We start from the raw sequence: 23092 nt of genomic DNA on the forward strand, positions 1-23092 counted from the left end.
TTAACTGAGATCTTACTGTCTACACAGTCCCTGAGTACTTTTTGACCAATAAGAGAAAACCCTGACCCTCCCCCTCATTTTAAAGACAACGCTTTCTGCCTTTCTTTCCTTAGCCCATGACCACATCAGCTATACTCTAGGCTTGGATTGGGATGGTAGTGGCTTCATGAAGGCCCTTTGTGACTGTCCCCGTCTCTTGAATTTATCAGTTTCTTTAATTTACCACAGTCCTTCATATGAGAGACCACGGAGCCAAGAGCAAAGAGAGGAGCTCTCCAGGACGTGGCCACTGGCACTTGAGGGGGAAGTACAAGAAGAAGAATAGAAATTTGCATTTGCACAGTGGTTTGAGCTAGATGACCCTCTTTCATGTAGAAATATAACCGTTATTCATATGGAAAAGGGAAGACAAAGCGGTGCAGATGTTAGCTACCAGCCTCTTGAGTTGGACTCCCAGAAATTAAATCCCCACCTTGAAACTCCCTAAGTCTGAGTTTCCTCATCAATACATTGGAATAATAAGAGCCCCCGGCTTATACGGTTACGAGATGACAATTACAAGACGCAACACAAGTAAAGCACCGAACACAGTTCCTGGTATGTAATGAGTAGGAACAAATGTTCATACCATTTGTGTGGTGGTGGTGGTGTGATGATGATGACACCAGTGATGGTGACAAGGATGACGGCATAAGAAATATCTTTAATCCACTTTAGGGGTGAAAGGTATCATTTACATACAATCAAATGGACTCATTCTGTCTCCAGAAGAGTTCGGACAAACATATACACTTAAGTAACCAGGTATAGAATATTTCTATCATCCCAAAATGTTCCCTTAGGCCCATTTTCAGCCAACTGTTCTCCTCCCCTTGCAATGACAGTTCCAGACAATTGTACATTACATTTGTCATTATACATTAAATCTGTCTTTTTTCAGAGATTCATACAAAGAATTCCACTTTGTCCTCATTGTTGGCTTATTAACGGTATGTCTTTTTTGTTGTTATTTTAATGCTCGCTTTAGGGTATGTGGTATATACTTCTTTTTCGTATTATATTATCACCTTCAAGGAATATTATACCACTTCACAAATAGAATGAGAACTTTACTCCCATGTCCCCATCTCAATCTTTATGCTATTGTTTCATACCTTTATCTTACACATATGTCATAAACCCCAAAACACGTTGTGACATTTATGTTCAAATAGCCAGCTCTCTTTTAAAGAGATGGAAATAATAAGAAAACAGCTTCTCTAGTTAGCATTTTGGGTGCTCTTTGTTCTTTGTATTGATCCTTATTTCATCCCGTATCATTTTCATTTTGCCTAAAGGACTTTGGTTAACATTTCCTTCACTGCCAGTCTGCGGATGATAAATTCTTCTGGATTTTGTATGTCTAAAATCCCCTTTGCCTTTGAAAAGTATTTTCCCTGGGTACAGGATGCTAGGTTGAGAGCATTTTCTTTCAGGACTTTAAAGATTTTGTTCTTCTCACTCACATCCTTTTCAACGAGAAAGCTGCTGTCATCATTATCTTTGTTTCTCCATACGTATTGTGTCTTTTTCTATGGCTCCTTATAACCCTTTTTCTTTGTTGGTTTTACCCAAGTTGATTAAGATGCACCTTGATGTGGTTTTCATCATTTTTCTTGTCCTTGGAGTTCACTGAGCTCCTTGAATCTGGAGGTTGATAGTTTTCACAGAATTTGGAAAATTTGTGGCCATTATTGCTTGAAATGTCTTTTCTATCACCTCTCCTTCCCCATGTTTTCAGGGCTACCAATTCCATTTGTATTAGGTCACTTGAAGTTTTCCCACAGATCACTGACGCTCTGTTCTTTTTTTTTTTAATTCTTTTTTCTGTGCGTGTTTCATTTTTGATAGTTTCTATTGCTGTGTCTTCAAGTTCCTTAATCTTTTCTTCCACAGTATCTAATCTGTTAATCCAACCCAGTGTATTTTCAGTCTCACACATTGTAGTGCTCATCTCTGTGTTTAATTCAGGTCGATTTTGTATCTTCCATGTCTCTACTTAACATTATTAATGTACAGAATGCAGTTATAACAACTATATTAACGTCCTTGTCTGTTAAATCTAATTTGTGTGGTGGGACCATTTTGATGATTGGTTGATTATTCTCCCCATGATGGGTTGTATTTTCGTGCTTCTTTGCGCGACTGGTAATCTGTGCTTGAATGCCACACACTGTAAATTTGTGGCAAGTAACCTCATTGGGTGCTGGATTTCCTTTATGTCTGTAAATATTCCTGAGTTTTCTTGGCATAACTTGAGGATGACAATAAGCTACTTGGAAGAAGTTTATTCTTTCAGGTCCTGTTTTTGTGATTTATTATGTGGGTCTGGAACAGTGCTCAGTCTAAGTCTAATTATTCCCGGCTACTGAGGCAAGACCTTCCTGAGAATTCCACCAGTGCCCTGTGAGTTATGGGTTTTTCCAGTCTGGCTGGAGAAAACGGGAACTATTCCTGGTCCTGTGTGCATGCCTTTTGGATGTGTTTTCCCCCAACTCCAGGTAATTTCTTCACATGCGTGTACTGATCGTGCTCTGCTGGCTACTCCGGGAGGACCTCCTCTGGATTTGCTCCGTGTGGCTTTCTGCACCCCAGTGCTATGCCCTGAAAACTGCAGCCACGTCTTTCTCCCCAGATTCTCAGCTGCTTGTCCTCAACTCGGCGAGTCAGCCAGGCTCCGTCTGCATTCCCCCTCCCTGTGCTGCAGCCCGGAAACTTTGTCAAAGCAGTAAGTAAGCTGGGGCAATCCCAGGGCTCGCTCAGTCATTTCCCATCACTCAGGGATCTTTGTCCTCTGTTGCCGATACCCAGTGACTTGAAAACTGTTGCTTCATATCTCTTATATGGTTTTTATTTTTTAGTTTTCTGGTTGTTTCAGGCATGAGGATAAATTCAGTCCGTGGGACTCCATCTTGTGTGGAAGGAGAAGCATCAAAAGAAGTATTTGTATCCACTTTGGGGATTAAAGGTATAATTTACAGACAATAAAATAAACCCATTTTAAGTTTCCAGATACGTTTTCCCAATACTAATGGTATATGTCTCCACCTTACTGAATCTTAAACGTTCTTTATATATTCTAGATACAGGATGTTGTGAGATATGTGTGATGAATATTTTCTCCCATTCTTTGTCTTGCCTTTTCTTTTTCTTAATAGTGTATTCTGAAAAGCAAGTATATACTTTTGATGAATTCCAAATTAATTTTTATAAATGTTTAATTCATATATATGTGCCTTATCTGAGAAATCTTTGCCTACTCCAAAGTCACAAGATTTTTCCAACGTTTTCTTCTATAAGTTTTATTCTTTTAGATTTTAGGTACAGGTCTACACCCCACTTGGAGTTAACTTTTTGTATATGTCATGAGACAAGAGTCAAGTTTCTTATTTTCCCATATGGATATCCCGTTGTGTCAGCACCATTTGTTGAAAACATTTTTCTTCCCCCACTGAACGTTGTTACTTTTACTGCAACTCAATTGGCCATATGTGCCTGGTCTATTTCCAGACTCTCTCTTCTGTTTCATTGATCTATATATCTACCCTTACGCCAATACTGCACTATTTTGATTCCTGTAGCTTTATAGTAAGTCTTGATATTGACTATTCTAGGTCCTTTGTGTCTCCATGTAAGTTTTAGAATCAGTTGTCAATTTTACCAAAACCAAACACTTTGAAGGTTTTACTGTGCTTGCCCTGAATCTATAAATTAATCTAGTGATAACGGACATCTTAACATTATTGAGTCTTCCAGTCGACATGTTTTATTGAATTTATCCCTAATTATTTGAAGTTTTCCTTATGTTACTATAAATTAGTTACCAGTCGATAGAAATATTATAGGTATCCTAAAATCCTGCTAAGCTCACTTATTAGTTCTAGTAACTTTTAAAAATACGTTCCATAGGATTTTCTTCTTACATAATCAGTCATTTGTGAATAGAGGTGGCTTTATTTCATCTTTTTCTATCTGTATGCCCTTTATTTCTTTTTATTGCCCTTATGGGACTGGCTATGACCTGCAATAAAAGTAGCGAGAGTGGACATCTCTGCCTTGTTCCTCATTTAAGGAGGAAAGTATTCAATATTTAACCATTAAGCATGATGTTAGCTGTAGGTTTTTCAAAGATGTTCATTATCAGATTGAGGAAATTCCCTTCTATTTCTAGTTTACTGAGAGTTTTTATCATGAATGAGCATTGAATTTTGTCATATAGCTTTTGTGAAGCTATTGAGATGATCATATGGTTTTCCTCTTTTGTTCTGTGAATATGATAAATTACATCAATTTTTTTAATGTTAAACCAACCATACATTTCTAGGGTAATCCCAATTGATCACAGTGCATTGTCCGTTTATTATATTGCCAGATTTGATTTGATAATATTTTGTTAAGGATTTTTGCTTCTAAATTCTTGAGAGATATGGTCTGTAGTATTCTTTTCCTATAAATACATCATCTGGGTTTGGCTTTGGGCTAATACTGGCCTCATAAAATGAGTTCAAAAGTTTTTCCAGAGGCCAGCCCAGTGGCATAGTGGTTAAGTTTGCACACTCCACTTCGGTGGCCTGGAGTTGACAGGTTTAGATCCTGGGTGCGGACCTACACACCACTCATCAAGCCATGCTGTGGTGGTGTCCCACATACAAAATAGAGGGAGATTGGCACAGATGTTAGCTCAGGGACAATCCTCCTCACCAAGAAAGAAAGTTTTTCCATCTTCCTCTATTTTTCTGAGTTTGTGTAGGATTGATATTAATTATTAATTAAATATTTGCTATAATTCACCCATGAGGTCATCTGAATTGGAATTTTTGTAAGAAAGTATATTAGTATAAATTCAACTTCAGTAATAAAAATAGAGGTATTCAGTTGTTTTATTTCTTAAGTCAGTTTTGGTTATTTGTGTTTTTCAAGATATGCATCCACTTCATCTAGGCTGTAGAATGTGTGGCCTAAACTTGTTCATTGTTTTGCCTTGTTATCCTTTTAACGTCTGTAGGATTTGTAGTGATTTCCCCTCTCTCACTCCTAATATTAGTAATTTGTGCTTTTTTTCTTCTTTATCAGTCTTGCTAAAATTTTATCAACTGTATTGATCTTTTCAAAGAATCAGCTTTTGGGTACCTAAATTTTCTTTATTGTTTTTTCTAATTCCTATTTCATTTATTTCTGCTTTCACCTTTCTTATTTTCTTCTTTCTACTTAGTTCAGCTTCAACATGCTCTTTTTACCTCTATCTTAAAGTGGTCATTGATTTGAGGTCTTTCTTCTTTTCTAATGTAGACATTTAAAATGATAAATGTTCCCACTAATCAGTGTTTTAGCTGCATTTCACACGTTATAATACATTGTGTTTAAATTTTCACTCAGTTCAAAATATTTTTTCATTGCCCCTGTGATTTCATTTTTATCCCATAGGTTATTTAGAAGTGTAGATTAAAATTCTGGCATTTCAGAGATTTTGAAGATTTCTTTCTGTTACTGACTTATAACTTAATCTTATTTTGGTCAGAAAACATTCTATATGTTTTCTTTTCTTTTTTTAAAAACTTGAATGACGTTTTCTTTATGACCCAGAATACAGTCTATCTTGGTAAACGTTCTGTGAGCACCTCACAAGTGTATGTTCTGTAGATTTGGGACGGAGTGTTCTAGAGTGTTCTATAAGCACCAATTAGGTCAGGTTGGTGGAAAGTGCTCTTCGAGTCTTCTCCATCCCTATTAATTATCTGTATACCTTTCTATCAACTACTGAGAGACAAGTGTCGAAATCTCCAACTTCACCTGTGAATCGATTTCTCTTTCCAATACTTTCAGGTTTTGCTTCACTTATTGTGAAACTCTGTTATTAATTGTGCATGCGTTTATGATTTTTATGACTTCTTAAATAATTGACACTATTATCATTATGAAATATCTTTCTTTTGCCTGGTAATCCTCTTGGTTCTGCAGTCTACTTTGAATGATAACAACAAAGTCACTCAAGCTTCCCTATGGTTCATATTTACATGGTATATTTTTTCCCTCCTTTTATTTAACTCTCTGCCTTTGTATATAAGGTAAGTCTGTCATAGAGAGAATACACATAAGTAATTTTTAAAAAAAATAAATCTGATAATCTCCACCTTTTAATTAGAGTGTTTGGACCATTTCTACTTCATGGACGTATCAGCATTACTGTCTTGCTATGTGTCCTGTTTGTTCTTGGTTCTTTTCCCCCTTTTGATTAACCATATTTCAGCTTTTCATTTTTTCTGCATTATTGACCTCTGAACTATGCTTCTTTGTTTTCTTCTTCTGGAGGGATGCTGTATGATTTGCAGTATGCATCTTTAACTTTACAGTCACTTTCAAATAATATCATACCACTTGACATATAATCTAAGAATCTTACAACAGTAAACTGCTATTTCCCACCCCCGTCCTCTGTGTTTTTGCTGTCATAAATTTTACTCTTAAATACGTTTTTTAGAAAACTGTAATTCATTGTTTTTTCTTTGTTTTAGACAATCAGTTATCTATAAAGAAATTTAACAGCAAGAATGCTTTTTTTTTTTTTTTTGGGCTGAGGAAGATTGGCCCTGAGCTAACATCTGTGCCAGTCTTCCTCTATTTTGTATGTGGGATGCTGCCACAGCACGGCTTGATGAGCAGTGTATAGGTCCATGCCTGGGATCCAAATCCACGAACCCTGGGCCACCAAAGCAGCATGCACAAGCTTAACTGCTAAGCCACCAGGCCAGCCCCAAGAAAAAAATTTTTATATTTTCTTACATATTTACTATTTCCACCTTTCCTCATTACTTTGGGTAGATCCAAGTTTCAATCTGGTATCATGTTCCTTCTGCTTGAAGAACTTCTAACATTTCCTACAGAACAGGTCCACTTGCAACAAATTCATACAGGTTTTGTTCGTCTGGAAAAGTGCATATTTCAAATTCACTTTTGAAATATATTTTCTTTGGGTGTACAATTCTGGGTGGACAGTGTTGTTTCTTTCTTTTTCTTTCAAAACTTTAAAGATCTTGTTCCATTGTCTCTAACTTGCATACGTTCTGATAAGAAACCTTCAATAATGTTTTCTTCCTTTATTTGTAAAGTGTCCTTATCTCTGGCTGCTTTAAGATGTTTTCTTTACACTAATTTTCAGCAATTTGATTATGAGTTTGTGTGTGTGTGTTTATTCTGCTTGGAGTTTGTAAAGATTCTTGGATCTATGAGTTTATAGTTTTTATCAAAGTTGACAACTTTTACCATTATTACCTCAAATATTTTCTGTTCCCTCCTCCTCACCTTCTGGGACTTTAATTATATGTCTGTTGGACCAGCTGATAGCTTGCCACAGGTCACTGAAGCTCTGTTTCTTTTCTTTCAGTCTTTCATTTGGGACGGCTCCTGTTGCTACAAATTCAAGTACCCCAATCTGGGTGTTCACTCTTCCACGTGAAATCTACTGCTAATTCTATCCAGTGAATTTTTTTTATCTCAGATGTTATGTTTTCCATATCTAGAAGTTCCACTTGGTTCTTATTTCTTGTGTTTTCCTTATTTATCCTCATTACACTCATGTTTTCTTTTACATCCTTAAGCACATTGCCCATATTTATAATAGCTGTTTCAGTGTCTTTTTTTGCTAGTGTCATCATCTTTGTCACTTCTGGGTCTGCTTCTATTGATTGATTTTTCTTCTGTTTATGGGTCGAATTTTCCTGCTTGTTGGCATGTCTAGTAAATTTTGATCAGATTCTAGAACTGTGAATTTTATGTTTTCACACGTTGGATTTTGTTGTATTCCTAAAAGAATAGCAGACCGTTGATTTACTTTCAAATCACTTTTGAGACTTGTTTTGAAGCTGCTTTAAGGTGAGTTTAGAATATCCTGTCTTCAAGAATATACTACACTTCTGATTCTTTATGAGCCATCCTCTCTATCCAGTGAGGTCTCTCTCCTCTGGCTGACAGGGTCTTGAATCAGTCTTAGTCCTGTGTGAGATCTCAGGGTTGTTCAGCTTACAGCTCCCTAGTAAATTTCCTCTTCCCAGAAGCTGGTCTTTGCCCAGCCTCAGGGAGCTTAACCTGGTGTAAACACAGAATAGTATTCAGCCAAAGACTCAAGGAACTCCTACCCTATTTCTGGAGGTCTTTCCCTGAGTGACTCCCTCCTCTCTGGTACCCTGCCCCACAAATTCTGTCCACTTACCCCAACTCAGTTATCTATCTCTCAACTTAGTAAGACCACCAGGTACTGTTTAGATTATTTCTCTTCGTACCGTGACCTAAAATAGCCTGCATGTGCAAAGCCAGGGCAATCTTTGGGCTCATCCCATTTTATCCCCTTCTCCCAGGATCACAATCCTGTACTTACTGATGCTTAATATGTGAAAAAATTGTTTCACGTATTTTATCTAAGTTCAGACACATCAGTCCCTCACGGTCAGAAGTAAAAGTCTAATGTTAGAATCTTCAAAGAAATACAAGATGTGGATTAGACTTTGGGAAAGAAAACAGAGAGATGGCATCGTATCAATCAGAACCTGAGCTTCTGTCATGCACTCAGAATTATGTCAGGTGCTCTAAGGGACACAAATATGTATTATTTTATACAACTGCACAAAATAAGCGTGCGGGCATTTCGCAATCTACAAAGAATGTTCAACTCCATATTTAAGTCTGAAAATTCCTCTGCAAGCCATTATGTACTGCTATGAGCATTTTGTGAAGGAGGTTCATAGGATGGCCCGGGGCATGCACAGAATACCTGGGCTCGAGCCTCAGCTCCATCACTCACCAGTGTGTGACTTTCCATTGAAACCTCCGTCTTCTGGATTGTGATCTGTTCAGCTGTTTTATGTCATTTTTCTCTCCTTTCCTCCCTTCTTTTAGGTTAATTTCATGCTCTTTACTGCCCCATTCCCTCCTTTATTAGCCTGTTAATTCTTACTATTTTTTAACAGTTACCCTCAAAATTAACATCTCATTATAATTAATACTTTTACTACTTCGTGGACAATGCAAGGACCTTAGAACACTTTGACTTCATTCACTTCCCCGCTGCCTTTTGGCAATTGTTTTCATGTATCTTAATTCTCTCTATATTTTAAATTCCACAGGATATTATTACTATCATTGTTGCATACGTCAAACATTCATTTTTGTTTAGCCACATATTTTCCTTCTGTATCGCTTTTTATTCCTTCCTGCACCTGTGTTCTTCTGCGGGGATCATTTGCCTTTTGCCAGAAGAATGTGGTTTAGTATTAGCTTTAGTGGGTGTTTGCTAGTAACAATTTTTTGTAGTTTATGTTTGTTTGAAAATGTCTTCATTTCACCTTTTTGAAGGATAATTTGGCTGGTATACAATTTGAGGCTGGCAGTCCTTTTCAGCACTTTGAAGATAACATTCCATTGTTTTCTGGCCTCTATTGTTTCCATTAAGAAATCAGCTTTAAATCTTTTTGTGGTTCCTTTGAAGGGAATGTGTCTTATGCTTCCGGCTTCCTTTAACTTTTTCTCTCTGGCATCATCTTCCAGCAGTTTGACTGTCATGTGCCCCAATGTAGTCTTCTTGGTATGTATATTTTGTGGGGTTCATAATAATTCTTGAGTCTGTGGCTTGATGTCTTTCATCATTTTTTGATAAGTTTGTAGCTGTTATAACCTCAAATATTGCTTCTCTCCCATTCTCTCTCTCTCTTCTCCTTCACAGACTAAAATTACCCAAATATTAGGCATTTTCACTATTTCTCAAATATCCCCTGATTTTTTTCTAAATTTTTCACCCTCTTTTTTCTCTCCACACTTCAATATAGCTATTTTCTTTGTACTGTACCTCTCAGTTTTCTCACCTGTAAAATGGGCATAATAACAAGACCTAGCCTATAGAGTTGCTATAGGGATTAAATGGAACCTGTTAATACATGCAAACAACTTTTCCAAACGCCTAAAACATCACTATTTTTGTTATTCACCTTACTCACGTGGGAAAACTCAGACTTGGACAAGTCAGGTAACCTGGTCAAAACACACATATGGAAATCTCCCTCCCGAAAGAAGAGATGGTTTGAGCTGGGCCTTGAGATGGTTTAAGCTTGACCGGCTATGGATGGGTAGAGAAAAGAGAAGGCATTCCTAGGGGAACCTGAAGAGATTAATCTGATGGCGGTGGACTGAGGCTTCAGAGAGAACTGAAAGCGATGGATGACCACCCAGGGCAGTGCAGACTAGCAGAGGTCTTCTTTAGGGTACGAGGTCAGCTGCTCCAACAGTACCCCAGGATAACAGCAGCTTAAACAAGATAGAAGTGTATTTACCTCTCACATAACATAACATGTGTGAGCATAAGCAGCTCTGGGTATTTGAAGTGCATTAGAGATGCTCACTCAACAGAATGGCCAGATGGATTTCAATGGCCAACAAGAATGCTTATGCTGGGACAAAGAGCACATCTCTTCTGAGAAGCTAGTCAGAGGCTGGATCCAATACATAGCTCTCCCCATGGAGGAGGCAGCACGTCCTGCTCAGCTTAGTTAACACTACATGAACCTCTTTGTCGAGAATCAACTGCCAGTCTCTTCCTTCAGCTGTCCATCACACCAGGTCATTCTTTCTAAGATGGAACTAAGAACATGTTACGCTCATAATTACAAAACAAAATAAGAAGGGAAAACCCAGCAAGTTGCCCCCTTGCCTACCAGATAAAGTCCAAACCCCTTAGTTAAGCATTCAAGGCCCACCATAACCAAGCCCCATCTTGTCTACCCCATTTCACCTGCTGCCACTTCTCCAGAACCGCACACAGGGCAATCTTGTTTCCCTAAATAAACCACATACTCTCACACTGCAACCATTTTGCTGAGGACCCTTTTCATTGCTCTGCTTTCTAGAGAACTCAAGAGCTCATTCTATGCCTCCAAGAAGGACCACAAGCAGTCAGCGCACACCTGCCGCTCAGCCACTGCCGCACTGATCCACATAGACTGGTTTCCTGTCCGTCTCAAGGAGAATGTGTTCTAGAGGGCAGGAGCCAGGTCTTCTCAATGTGTGGATCCTCAGCCTCCAGCCAGGCGTAAAGCAGGTGCTCATGGAATATGGAAGGAAAAGGCAAAAGCAGAAGTGCTGTGGATTGAGTGTTACCCCAATCCGTATGTTGAAGCCCCAACCCCCAGTGTGATGGCATTTGGAAGTGGGGACTCTGGGAGGTGATCAGGGTTAGATGAGACATGAAGGTGGAGCCTCCATGGTGGGATTGGCACCCTGATAAGGGGATGAAAAGACCAGAGCTCTCTCTCCATCACGTGAGGACACAGCAAGAAAGTGACCGTCTGCAAACCCGGAAGGGGACCACACCAGAATCAAATCTGCTGGCGCTTTGATCTTAGACTTCCAGCCTCCAGAACTATGAGAAATAAATGTTTGTTTTTAAGCCCCCTAGTCTATGGCGTTTTGTCACAGCAGCCCGAGCTGACTAAGACAGGAAGAAGATGTCGTCCAGCGGGCTGAGCTGCCATGAACACCTGTCAGGAGACAGGAGATGGAGCACATCCAAGCGTTCAACTCCCAGCTTCTCAGGAGCAACACAACAGACCACTGGCTCGTCTTTCATCATGCCCTACATTCACCAGATATTAATTGGATCCCATTATATACAAGACTGGTTTCACAGAGACAATTTTTCTCCATTGCCCCGGCTCAGTTCTCTGCCCACTACCTGTGTAGGAATCCTCAGTCCGTGCAGCCTCAGAAATTCCTGCTCTCAGCAACTTGAAATGAATCCAAGAGCAGAACAGACAACGGTTGGCAGCTTCAGAGACCAGGCTCTGAAGCGAGACATGGCATTAAATAAGCGTATCCAGAAAAAAAAAATTATATAATACATGGAAATTAGTCCAAGAAACAGCCTATAGTCTTCGCACCATGAGATCCAAGGAACAGCACGAGCCTGGGAACTACCAAATCTGTCCATCGCAGGCGCTGGAATTTAGCTAAAAGGTAAACTGGTATTTGTCAGGGATTTCAGTTGTCACTTTAAACAATTAGCTCCTAGTAAAAATGAGTTTCATCTCCCATTTCACTCCATCTTTCTTATTATCACTCCATATTTCTTATTTCTCCATCTTTCATCTTTCTTATTTGAGGGTCTAGCTTTATCTTTAAATATCAAGCATCTTAAATACTGAAATGATTTAAATACTCATGGTGAGATTAGACCGATAAAGTAATCAAAGTCCTAAGGGAGACAGTCTTCTCTCAGGGCCCCTTTAGCATGTGATCAGTTCCGGACAAGGCTTTGTAGACAGGTGAGACCTGGTTTGGTGGGAGGAAATGGGGAGGATTTTCCAAACGTCAGAAGATCCACAAACACTGAATTCCTGAATTAGAAAGAAACTTGGAAAGAAAAGCATCCCAACCTCTCATTTTAAAGCCTCAGGACTCAGAGATGGAGAGATGCTTAATAAATGTGTGAGGACAGGAGGGCATTCTCGGACACGGGTACCAATGAAAAGACGGACGATTTCATCACTCTCTAAAGCTCTCTGCCCTTGAGCCCACTGGGATCCTGCCGAATTGTCCCCATCTTAACAGCTCCTCTTAAAAGGAAAAGAATGGGCACGTCCCATTTGGCTAAAATGTAGCATGGGATGACTTGCCATCAGGTAACGCCAGAAACAGGACAAAATTTTCTAAAAGGATGTAGCCAAGGACCTTGGCCCATTGAGGACACGTTATAAGTGGAAAGAAGTGCTTCTGCCTGCTTTTTTAGTTCATATTTAGTTTCAGTAGACATTTTGTATTGTTTTAACATGTTTTTTGAAAGAGTGTAAAAGAGAAACTTACATAAGCCTTTGGATGAGTTCCCTAAGGAAAGAAGAAACCTTAAATGTCAACTTGCAGTTAATAAAGAGCAGATACTTCTTCAACAGGACGGCCCTTCACAGGCTGGACCCCGGAGGGCTACCACCGAGCGGCGAGCTGGCTGTTCACGAGAAGAGGTGCTTGTCTCCCCAGGGTACTATGTCAACTTTTTGAGAATCAGATTTCAACCATTTTGACTTTAAGAGTATCCGTTGATTACCAGGAAGAGTTATGCCTCAGGTGAACCAAACCAGGATTTTCCACAAGCTATGTTAAATATTCTTGACTTAAGTCTCAGCCTACACTGTCTATTTTTGCAACTTCTCGTGAGTCAAATTACTTCAAAACAAAAAACACGTATACTTGAAAAGATTGGTTATGTTATCCCTATCTTTTCCAATATGGATGTCAAGTATCATGGAAGGCAAGGAGCTTGCTCAAGGTACTGACAGTGTATTAGTCAGGATAAGCTTGACTATGCTGCAGAAAGACAATCCCCCAACTCAGTGACTTGCAACAACCCAGTTATTTTCCCTCACTCTGTGGGGCCATCGTGGGTGGGCTGGGAGCTCTGTTTTGAGTCGTATCATCTTCAGTCTGGAGAACTGACTGAGAACCCCATCTTGGTCATGGGCAGCCCGCATCTAGAGTACTGCGGGTGACTGGTGGTACCCTGGTACAGAGGGAGCATGGCCAATGGTGCTCTGGCTCACAGTCCACCCTGACGTCACAGCCGCTCACAGTCCACTGGCACAGTCATCTAACTAATATTGGGTGGAAAAAGGCAATCCTACCATGTGCCAAGAGAGAGCCAGGACACCACATTATATAGCAGGTGTCTTAGAGCCAGAAATGGGACCTCTGTCTATCTGATCACACAGTCTGTGTCATTTCCACTATACCACGCAAACTCTGCAGTTGCACTATTGTTTTTAATTAAAAAGTTTCAATATTATATACTTCATCCTCTCCTGTAAGAGACTTATAAATTGAGAAGATTGAGGCATAAAACCTGAGTATCTCTTAATCCACACCTGGCTTTAATTCATGTCTCCAGAGCCCCTCAGAGAAGAGCTGGCAGATAATACACTAGATACTCAGTTAAATTTGAATAGCAGATAAACAACAAAAAAATTTTAGTATGAGTATGTACCAAATAGCATCAGACCTACTTCTACTAAAAAAATTATTCGTTGCTTATCTAAAATTCAAATTTAACCAGGCATCTTCCTGGCGGGAGGGTATTATTTTTACTTTGTTTTGTTTTGTTCTGTTTGCTAAATCTGTCAACCTTATCTCAGAGGTAGGGCCACCGTCCTACCAAACAATGCATGAAAGGATAAGAATTAAAAAACTAAAACCATTGGAAAATATGTGAGGCCAAGGGAGGGCTGATACCTGCTAGGGAGCCAGGAGCATTCCCCAGATAATCCCACAGACCTGGAGGAATTCCCACTGGAACAATGTCTGTGTCCCCACCGCTCCTGGCTCACCATAAACCCTCAAAGAACGCTGCCTGCTGGGTCTGCTGAGACCACTTCCGAATCAAGCATCAGCTTTGATGGACACCTCCATTCCACATCGTGTGGCCTTTCGGAACCCAAAGAGTTGGGCCTAGTTTTACTTGACTCGGTATTTCCCAACAACCAGCACATGACCTGGTACAATGAAGACCTTGTGAATGTTCACTGAATAGGATTGAAATGGAAGGAAAGATGGAAGGAAGGAAGGAAGGAAGGAGATAGCATGGGATCCCATTCTGATTGAACATTTCAGAAAACCCCTATATGCCCACCAGGGCCCTCAAGACGGCGCTCAATGAATGCTGATCGAACCGACGCATGCTGCTTCCCTCGGAGCCGCTGTTAGCCCTTATAGCACCTGCGTGGGATCAGTAAGTGGCATCCCCTTCGGGCAGACACAGCGCCCAGATAAAGGGGTCAATGAGAGACACAAGCTTTGACTTGCGCCAACGGGGCCAGAACACGCCCCCCATCCTCCTTGGATAGCCGCAGAGTGCCAGGGCCCACAGCCTGGCTGATAGCATGAGGGGTGGGGGTTTCAGCCTCTATTCACTTCTCAGCCAGGCATCTGTGTGCACCGCACATCTGCACGCGGGTCAGACATCCCTCCCGTCTCTCTAGGTCAGTCTCCGGTTTCTGGTGGAAACACTGGAAGGTGCCCTCAGATGTGGACTTTCACCCTTTGAAGGACATTGTTTCTGCTCATGTTTTCCACACTCACCAAACGAGACTCGGAATTGAGAGAGAAAGAGCAAAACAACCACACACACACACACGCACACACACACAGAGTAATTGCTGGGTGTGAATTGTATGTAAGGTAACAATTCCACTGGAGTGGTGTCTGAATGGAGCTAATCCAATTAAATATTTTCCAGATGGAGCTAATGGAGTATACATTCTCCTCACTTATTTTCACTTTTTTACTGTCTTCTTGGTGTTTTTGGTGCTGCTTAAAAATGATTTAATGAAACAAAAAAAGACATTACAGGGTTGAGTATAACAAAATGAGGAGGATTGCAGCTAAGGCTGACACTGACTCTTCAGTTAATTCAGTTGCACCTAATTATCTTGTTGCTTTGCAATCCAGCCCTTCTCTCCACCAACACCAGCTTCGGGAACACCCCTGATAATTGCAGAGCAGCCGCAAGCCGATATCTTAAAGATAAGATGAGTAATCCTCAGCACTCTAATTTTTCTGCCATGTCCCTGAATGCCTGTAAGTGTGTGGAAGAGAAAACTTCAGAACCCAGCCTTTTTCTCTTAGGTTTGTGAGAAATCTGTGACTGCATTTCCCATCATGCATCTCCATAAATAAACAGTGGACGCTCTTTGTCCACTTAGGAGGTGACGGCCAGTTTTAGAGGAACCACTCTGATAACTGGACAGAGATGAGAAGAGCCATCTTAGAATAACTAACCCCAAAATCTCCGCAGAAAAGAATATACACCGAGACGCCTACCAGCCTTGAGCAACTCTTGGTTTGGGGAAAGTGATTTGATTGTTTGATTTCTCTGGCCAGTTAGTCCAGGTTTTTACAAATTTTCCTCTGTGCCTATGCTGCTTTCTGTAACTAGAAATGTTTTGAAACACTCCGAAACTCCTCTAAACTTCAAGATTATACCCTAAAGTCAAATATGCAAGAAAAGCGGGACTTCTTTGTTTTACCTTCACTGCAGTTTGGTTTGGGAAAACGTGGTTTTCAGCCATAGCAAAGAAAATTATCTTCAGAACTCGAGCTGTCTTTGGTGAAATGTTTTTCTTTCACCAAATATGTTTCCATGAAATGTTTTCTAGCAGCTGGCGGAGTCAGCCGGCTCAGCTCTGAGTTTGAACACACCCAAGTCTAGAGTGAATTCCTGGGACCCTCACTTCTGGGTCTTAAGAGTGATCTGGTCCTGAGCTGTCAGAGGGACCGGTGCAAACTGCCCAGTGGGAAGTTTATAATAGAGGGAAGAGTGGAGGGTTTTTTTCCAGACAGCAGCGTATGAGCAGAGCCATAAAATGGCAAAGGACAAGAACCCTCTAGGAGAGGCACATGCGGTACCAAGGAAAGAGAAGAAGAAAAAAGGTACCTAACCCAGGAGATTTAAAATTAGACTGAATAGAACAGAAAGCTGAGCTGGGATGTTTTGAAGTAGTACGAATATGTATTTACCCTCCTCTCTCTGACTTCACAAATCCAGAATTTTCTGTTATTGGATACAAGAGTGGATCAAAATAGAGGGAAGTTATGGAAGGATGAAGCTCTCAGCCTTTCGCCCACCTGACGTAAGGCTTGATGATGCAAACCCACTATGGCTGATGCACTGGCATGAGGAGCGTGGCTCCCAAGCCAGATGGCCTGCATTTGGATTCTGGCTCTGCCGCTTAAAAACTGTGTGACACTGAGCAACTCCTTAACCGTTCTGTGCCTCAGTTTCTTCATCTGTAAAATGGAGCTAATAAGGACATCCTACTTACTCTCCGTTGTGAGAACCAAATGAGTTACTACCTGTAACGTGCTGGGAGTGGCCGGTGTGTAGAAAACCTTCATTTAGATTCAAGTATCCATACACCTTTAGGTCACGTCCCAATGTAAATCGTTCATTAGTAGGATCTCGCTTCTTTCATCGACCTAGAATCATGCAGTATTAAGATAAATGAGACTGGAGTTCTTGGAGCCAGGCATAAATGCCCCTGGTAGTGGGAGTGTCCCGGCACGGTTAACCATTGTGAGCACGTGTTGAGTCCTTTACACACAAGTCTATGAAGTAGGGTTATTCTTCTCATGTCACAGAAAAGCCAATGGAGGCACAAGGATGTTCAGTAATTTGCTTACACAGCCAGAGTCACAGAGCCAAGGTTCAAATGCTTACTGGTCCAGAGCCTGCTGTCTCTACTGCACGCTCTCCTGGTTGCAGCTGGACACATCTGCTCTGGGAGGGCGCTGAGCACACGGAACACCGTGATTTATCAGACAAGAGGGATTTGCAGAGGTTTTGAAAGAATGGAGGTCTGTGAACAAGAGCAGTGATTTGCACAAATAATGGAGCCATGTGCATTCTGAATATTCCTCTTAGAGAAGCCCCGGGGCTGAAACCAAGCAGCAGCCCTTCTGCGCCCTGGCTGGAGCAGGGGGCACGGGCCCTGAGCTCACCCTCAAGGGACCCGAGGCGAAAGCCCCGGGGACAGCGAATCCGCGTGGGCGCCTGGGACACAGGGCCAATCTTCTCATTCTGGGGATGACACAGTGGGGCCCGGAGAGAGCAGAGGCTGAGATCCCAAGGGGCGCCCTTCCAGCTGATGCAGAAGGAAAGAAAAGCAAAGTCGCTGAGCCGGGGACACGGGGAGGTCTGTGTTGCCCGAGAAGAAGGACTGTGATGGGAATGGAAAGGGCGGAGACTGGGAAATTCTTGCGAGGGGTTCAAGACCTCTCCTGCCAGACCTGAGAAGGAACATTCCATGATGCTCTAAACAGAGCAGAAGGGGAGCAGAAAGCAGGGAGGTGCTCTCTGCTCTGTTATCTTTCCAGCACATTGCATTTAAACTATCAAGTGTTTCAGCCGATCTGCAGAAAATAAATTCTTTTTGCAGGGGGTGAAAGCCAGCTCTTTCTTTGCAGAAGGCCCTCCCTGCAGCTTCCATGGTTCCCACAGAAAACGCACGGGAGCTTTCTGCAGCCTCCCTTCCCCTCACCCTGGAGCTGGAATTTACATAATCACAGGCAAATAAAATGATAAAAGCATCCTCTTTCATAACAGACATATTGTTACTATTATTAATCTGAAGGCAAATTAGCTTCTGATTATAGGCATTAGTCAAAACCATGATTCTGTTGATTGTGAGGTAGGACTGATTTGTTTTTTTTTTTTTTTTTAACAAGGAGAAGAGCTGTTGTTTCAATGTCGGAAAATTACATAAAATGGCACTGGGAGGGAAATAAAGTTTGTGAAAGTCATGTAATCCTCAGTTCTCTCGGAAGATCTCAGGCATTCCAGCCTCTCATTGCTGTCTGTCTGTCAAATAGTTTATCCTAAAATTGATGACGCTTTTTTACTGCAGATCAACCTCTTCCTTTAAAAAGTATCTCCAACTGAAAAACATCCTTTACTTTAGACATTCGTGTGTGTCGTCGGGGTTTCTCCATCGTGTGAGTGAGGCATGCCTCCTTAGACAGCTCATTTGAGTCCACTGGCTTTGAACCGGAGAGATGCCCCTCCTTCACGGGGGCTCTGGATGGGGAGACAACCAGGAAGGAGACGCCTCCTCACCTGGTAGATGGAGAAACTGGAGCTCAAGACTGTTAAGAGCCCCGTGCAAGGCCCAACCACACGGACCCACCTGAGTGCAGAGCGGAGCAGGGCAGAGGGTCTCAGGGGCCCCCGCAGCACCAGGCCTTGGAGGCACGTGCAGAGGCCTCTCATTTGGGGAGCAGCATCCACATGGCTTCTCCCTAGACTGATTCTGCAGTTCTCAACTGGGGCTGATATGGCCCCTGAGGGGACATTTGGCAGTGTCTGGAGACAGTCTGGGGTGCCATGACTTGGGTTGGGGGCAGTGTTTACCACTGGCATCTGGTGGGTAGAAGCCAGGCATGTTGCTCAATGTCCTACAGTGAATGCACAGGACGATTACGCCCAAAAGAATTATCCGGCCCCAAACGTCAGAGGTGCCGCCGTTGAGAAAACTTGGTCTCAGTGAGCAGAAACCCTGTGCCAATTTCTAGTGGCCGCCACAGGCAGTGCAGGGGGTCTGTTTGCATCCTGTCCGGGCCTGAATGCCCAGGAGGAGCTCAGCGCAGGCGGGACCTGTTTCCTTCTGTTCCTCAGGATGCTCTGCGTTCATGATATCATTTTGGGTAGAATTACACGAGAACAAGGCAAAAACTGTACAATTGATTATAGCTATATGTTTGAATTTAGAAAGAATTCCCAAACCAAAAGGTCCCTCCCTCAAAACCTATACATAGAAACTTTTAGGGATGCAGATAAAATCACCAAATGTGTATCGATATGATTATTTCACACACTGGCCCATATCCCAGCTGTGAGGTCAGGAGAAATTTGATGGAATAATTCACTGTCTTTTTTTTATACCTTCTCTTAGGTTTCGCTAATATACTGATAGGAAATCATTAAAATACTAGTAATTACTGTACAAGACGATATTTCATGAGACTATTTCATGACTACTAGAGAGCACGTTAACAGTAAATAAGCTTTCCTTCCTTCAGCACTCTGCAATTAAAAAACAAAAAACTAATTATGTGCCCCAATCCTCAAAGAATTAAACATTTCAGCATCTCTTACAACAGGATATTGGCAAGGTTTTCTGCAAAGGGTCAGATAGTAAATATTTTTGGCTTCTCGGGTCACATGGTCTCTGTCGCAACTCCTGGACTCTGCTGCGGGAGCTCAGAGTAGCCAAAGGCGACGTGGAAATGAATGGGGCTGGGTGTATGCCAATAAAACTTTATTTACAAGAACAGGCCCTGGGAGGGACTTGGCCCCAGGACTATAGTTGCCAACTTCCGTCTTACAACATAGATTTCCAGAAAATAATACATTTAGGCAAAAAGAATAGGGGAAAGTTCAGAGTAAGCAATCGAAAACATGGGCAATAGTTCTCACTGTCTTATAAAAAGCAGCTGCTGTACAACTTCCTTCCAGTCCAAGGGGACCCAGAGGTGCGCTGGACCGGCGTTTAAAGGGTGGACAGAAATCTGGAGGGAAAGAGGAACCGCGGCCACGCTAGTTAACAATCTAGCATCGTTACTTTCGTTTCTTTACTAAGTTTCCCTTTCAGTTTAAAGCATTACTTTTAATTCAGAAACCACCCTTCTCTCTTCACAGACCAATACATGGGGAGGGGTCAGGTAGCAGTGCAGAGGCCCAGAGGCCTGGGTGACACCCTGTGACGGGGCCGTGGGCAGTCACCCATGTGGTTTGCAGGTCAAGAGGCTGTTCCATCTGCAGAGATGCGTTTGGGATCATTAGCCTAGAGATAGGACACGACTAAGAACAGACGCGCCTCTCCCAGGCGTACCAGGGGCCACGTGCATACCAGTTGCCTTACAGTAACCAGACGCTCACGCCACGCGGTAGGCCCCATAAAAGGCATCTTTTACGGACGAGAAAACAGAGGGCCTGGGAGGTGGCAAGGTTTACTGGGATCAGGAAGCCAGGGCATGGACTCGGGCCGTGGCTCCTGCCTGTGCCCCTCACTGCCTCCGAGAGGATGCTGCTCTTCTCCTTCTCTCTCATCCCCCCACGCCTAATCGTTAAGGCTTTTTGTTTTATTATGGAGCATATACAAAACATCAAATTTACCATTTTAACCATTTTTAAGAATTGTCCCATCAACTCTCAACCTTCGGTGGCAGAAGGCCCCTCCTGGGTGTTAACTTCCATGGCCAGAAAACATTCTCACATAGAAAGACCCATAGGGCTGTCACTGTGCCCAGCAGGGGACCACTGGGGTGGACCGGAAGGATACAGGCAAGGTGCTGGCAGCATCCGCCAGGACCGTAAAGGCACCAGCCACACAGGTGGGTTTGCGGTTTGTCGTTCATGGGGTTTGCCTCTCCCGCAGGGCTCTGAGCTCCTGGAAGGCAGGGCCCACCACTCATTTATCTCCTATCCCTGAGTCCCTGGCAGGTTGGGGCTGTCCAGAAAGTGTAGCAGACGAGTGCAGGAATGGCTCCGTGGGAATGAGACACAGGCTGGGTCTTTGAAGGAGAGGAGGCGAGAGGGGACTCTGGAAAAGCAGGGGAAGACAGTGGCAGGGGTGAGGTGGGAGTGGCCAGCATGGTGGTCCTGCCTCCCATCCTTCACTGTGGCCTCTGCATGGATCCCCTCCCACGCCCGCCTGGCCCTCCGCCAGCCAGCCTCCCCATCCTCTCTCATGCTGGTCTCTGCGGGAAATCACGCCTTACCTAGCAACAGCTGCTACGGTGAGAGCTGATTTTCCTGATATTCCAACGACAAAGCACAGGGCGGCTACAACTCCCAGATAGTATTGAAGGGAAAAGCAGTTTTACTTCAAGGCCAGGCTGCGAGAGGACCCGGGTTTTCAAAATTGGAGCTGTGGTGCATTAAATGGCCAGCCCAGCAACACAGTGAGCAGTTCATGCCGATGGCGTCGTCAAGAAAAGGAGCAAATTCACACTCTCCAGTCCATCATGGTCCTTGTTCATAAGATTCCTGTTGCTCCCTGTTCCCATTCAGCTGGGTCAACATGTGCCTGTAAATTCCTCCCAAAAGGGAGATCATAACAGCATCAGCAGCCCCAGAAATGACAAACAACTCAAGTATGGAAGGGCAGCTGCCAAGCATTCAGCAGTGCTCATGTTGCACCAGAAAAAAATCAGATAAGAAAAATAAACCGAGTTGTGTGCATATTTCCTTAAATATGTATCCCATTTTGTGGTTCCTTCCAGTCTTTGGTGTAATGAATATATCCATTTGTCAAGGGTCACAGAGCAGCAGTCCTGCAAAGCCGCCTCGGGTTGGTGAACTGCGCTGTCCATTCTCTCCCTCCTCCAGAGCACAGGGTGGTGTAAAGTTCAGAACAGAGAGCCACTGAGGTTCATTTTCCTCCTGGCCTCCTCGCTAAATTACTCCACAGCTGCGGCCAACCCATTTGCCTGTATCTTAGTCTCTCTATTGCATTTTATTGAGTTGGCAATACATATTTGCAGAATGCTTTGTCATCCTCAAGTGGAAGATCCTGGGTGACTTTTGCACAGCAGATGGTCCACGAGCTGGAGGGCTGTCACAGTCGCCTATCCTCCTTTGTTGGCGCAGCTCAACTCCACAGGTAAATAGCAGTGGAATCAGAAGATGGGGTCAGCTAGGGAAGCCATGAGCCAAGATCCGTGGAACGGATGACGTGCAGACGGCTCATGCGAGGCTGAAGAAGCCACGCTTTGCTCAACAACACAGAGCTGGCCAGGGAAACAGGGCCTCCGCCAGCCTCCGGAGGCCACTCTTGGCCTGGCCGTAAAAGCCACAGCCGCAAACACTGACAAGGCAAGAAAAGAAGATGGTGAGAAAACAGCTCGCCTTTGCTTCTCAGCTTCCTCAGAAGATTCTGGAAGGGCGTTTTCCTATTCCCTGGAATGAGAGGCCAGATTCTTCTCTTGTTCGTCAGGAACCCATGACTGAGCATCTATTCAGGGCCAGCACTTGTGCCTAAAACCTGGCCCCTGTCTTCAAGGCGCTCACACTCCGATGACTTAAACCCAAAATGATGACACAGGGTGACCCACACATGACACTCTGCAGTCAAGATGATCTAGTCAAGGGCAATGGGACCCAGAGGAAGAGGCTCTGAATCCAACCAAGATAAACACCGGGAACAGCAGGGCCTCGCCAAAGAGAAAGCCAGCTGCTCGCATCACATTTTTCCTTTTTTCTGCACAGTGTGCTTTCCAGGAGGAGAGAGAACGATGCTTAGATACTGATCTGCGACGGCAGGTACCCAAATTCTTAATATGCTGTGGACCATCAAGAGTCAAAAATTATATTCCTGCCGCTGAGGATAACATCAGGCACCGTTTCTGCTTAAAGAGGAATAAATTTCCCGTATCTGAAACCTACTCGGGAGACACGAGGGGAGTCTGCCAGCCTGGAGCCCCTGCAGAGGCCAGGAGAGAGGGCAGACCGGGTCCCAGCCCAGGCTGGCCACCA

At 42.9% G+C, this 23092-nt stretch overlaps 1 long non-coding RNA gene across 1 annotated transcript; it reads right to left on the reverse strand.

Moving 5' to 3' along the window:
• Positions 1-19861: 19861 nt before the first annotated feature.
• Positions 19862-21595, reverse strand: LOC138920554 (uncharacterized). The gene is made up of 3 exons (XR_011431944.1): positions 21337-21595; positions 20732-21158; positions 19862-20124 (listed from the first exon to the last, which is right to left on the reverse strand). It is a non-coding gene; the product is annotated as an uncharacterized lncRNA (long non-coding RNA).
• Between the last annotated feature and the right edge of the window lie 1497 nt (positions 21596-23092).

Source organism: Equus caballus, chromosome 24, assembly GCF_041296265.1.
Source record: "Equus caballus isolate H_3958 breed thoroughbred chromosome 24, TB-T2T, whole genome shotgun sequence".
In the NCBI taxonomy this organism is placed as follows: domain Eukaryota; kingdom Metazoa; phylum Chordata; class Mammalia; order Perissodactyla; family Equidae; genus Equus; species Equus caballus.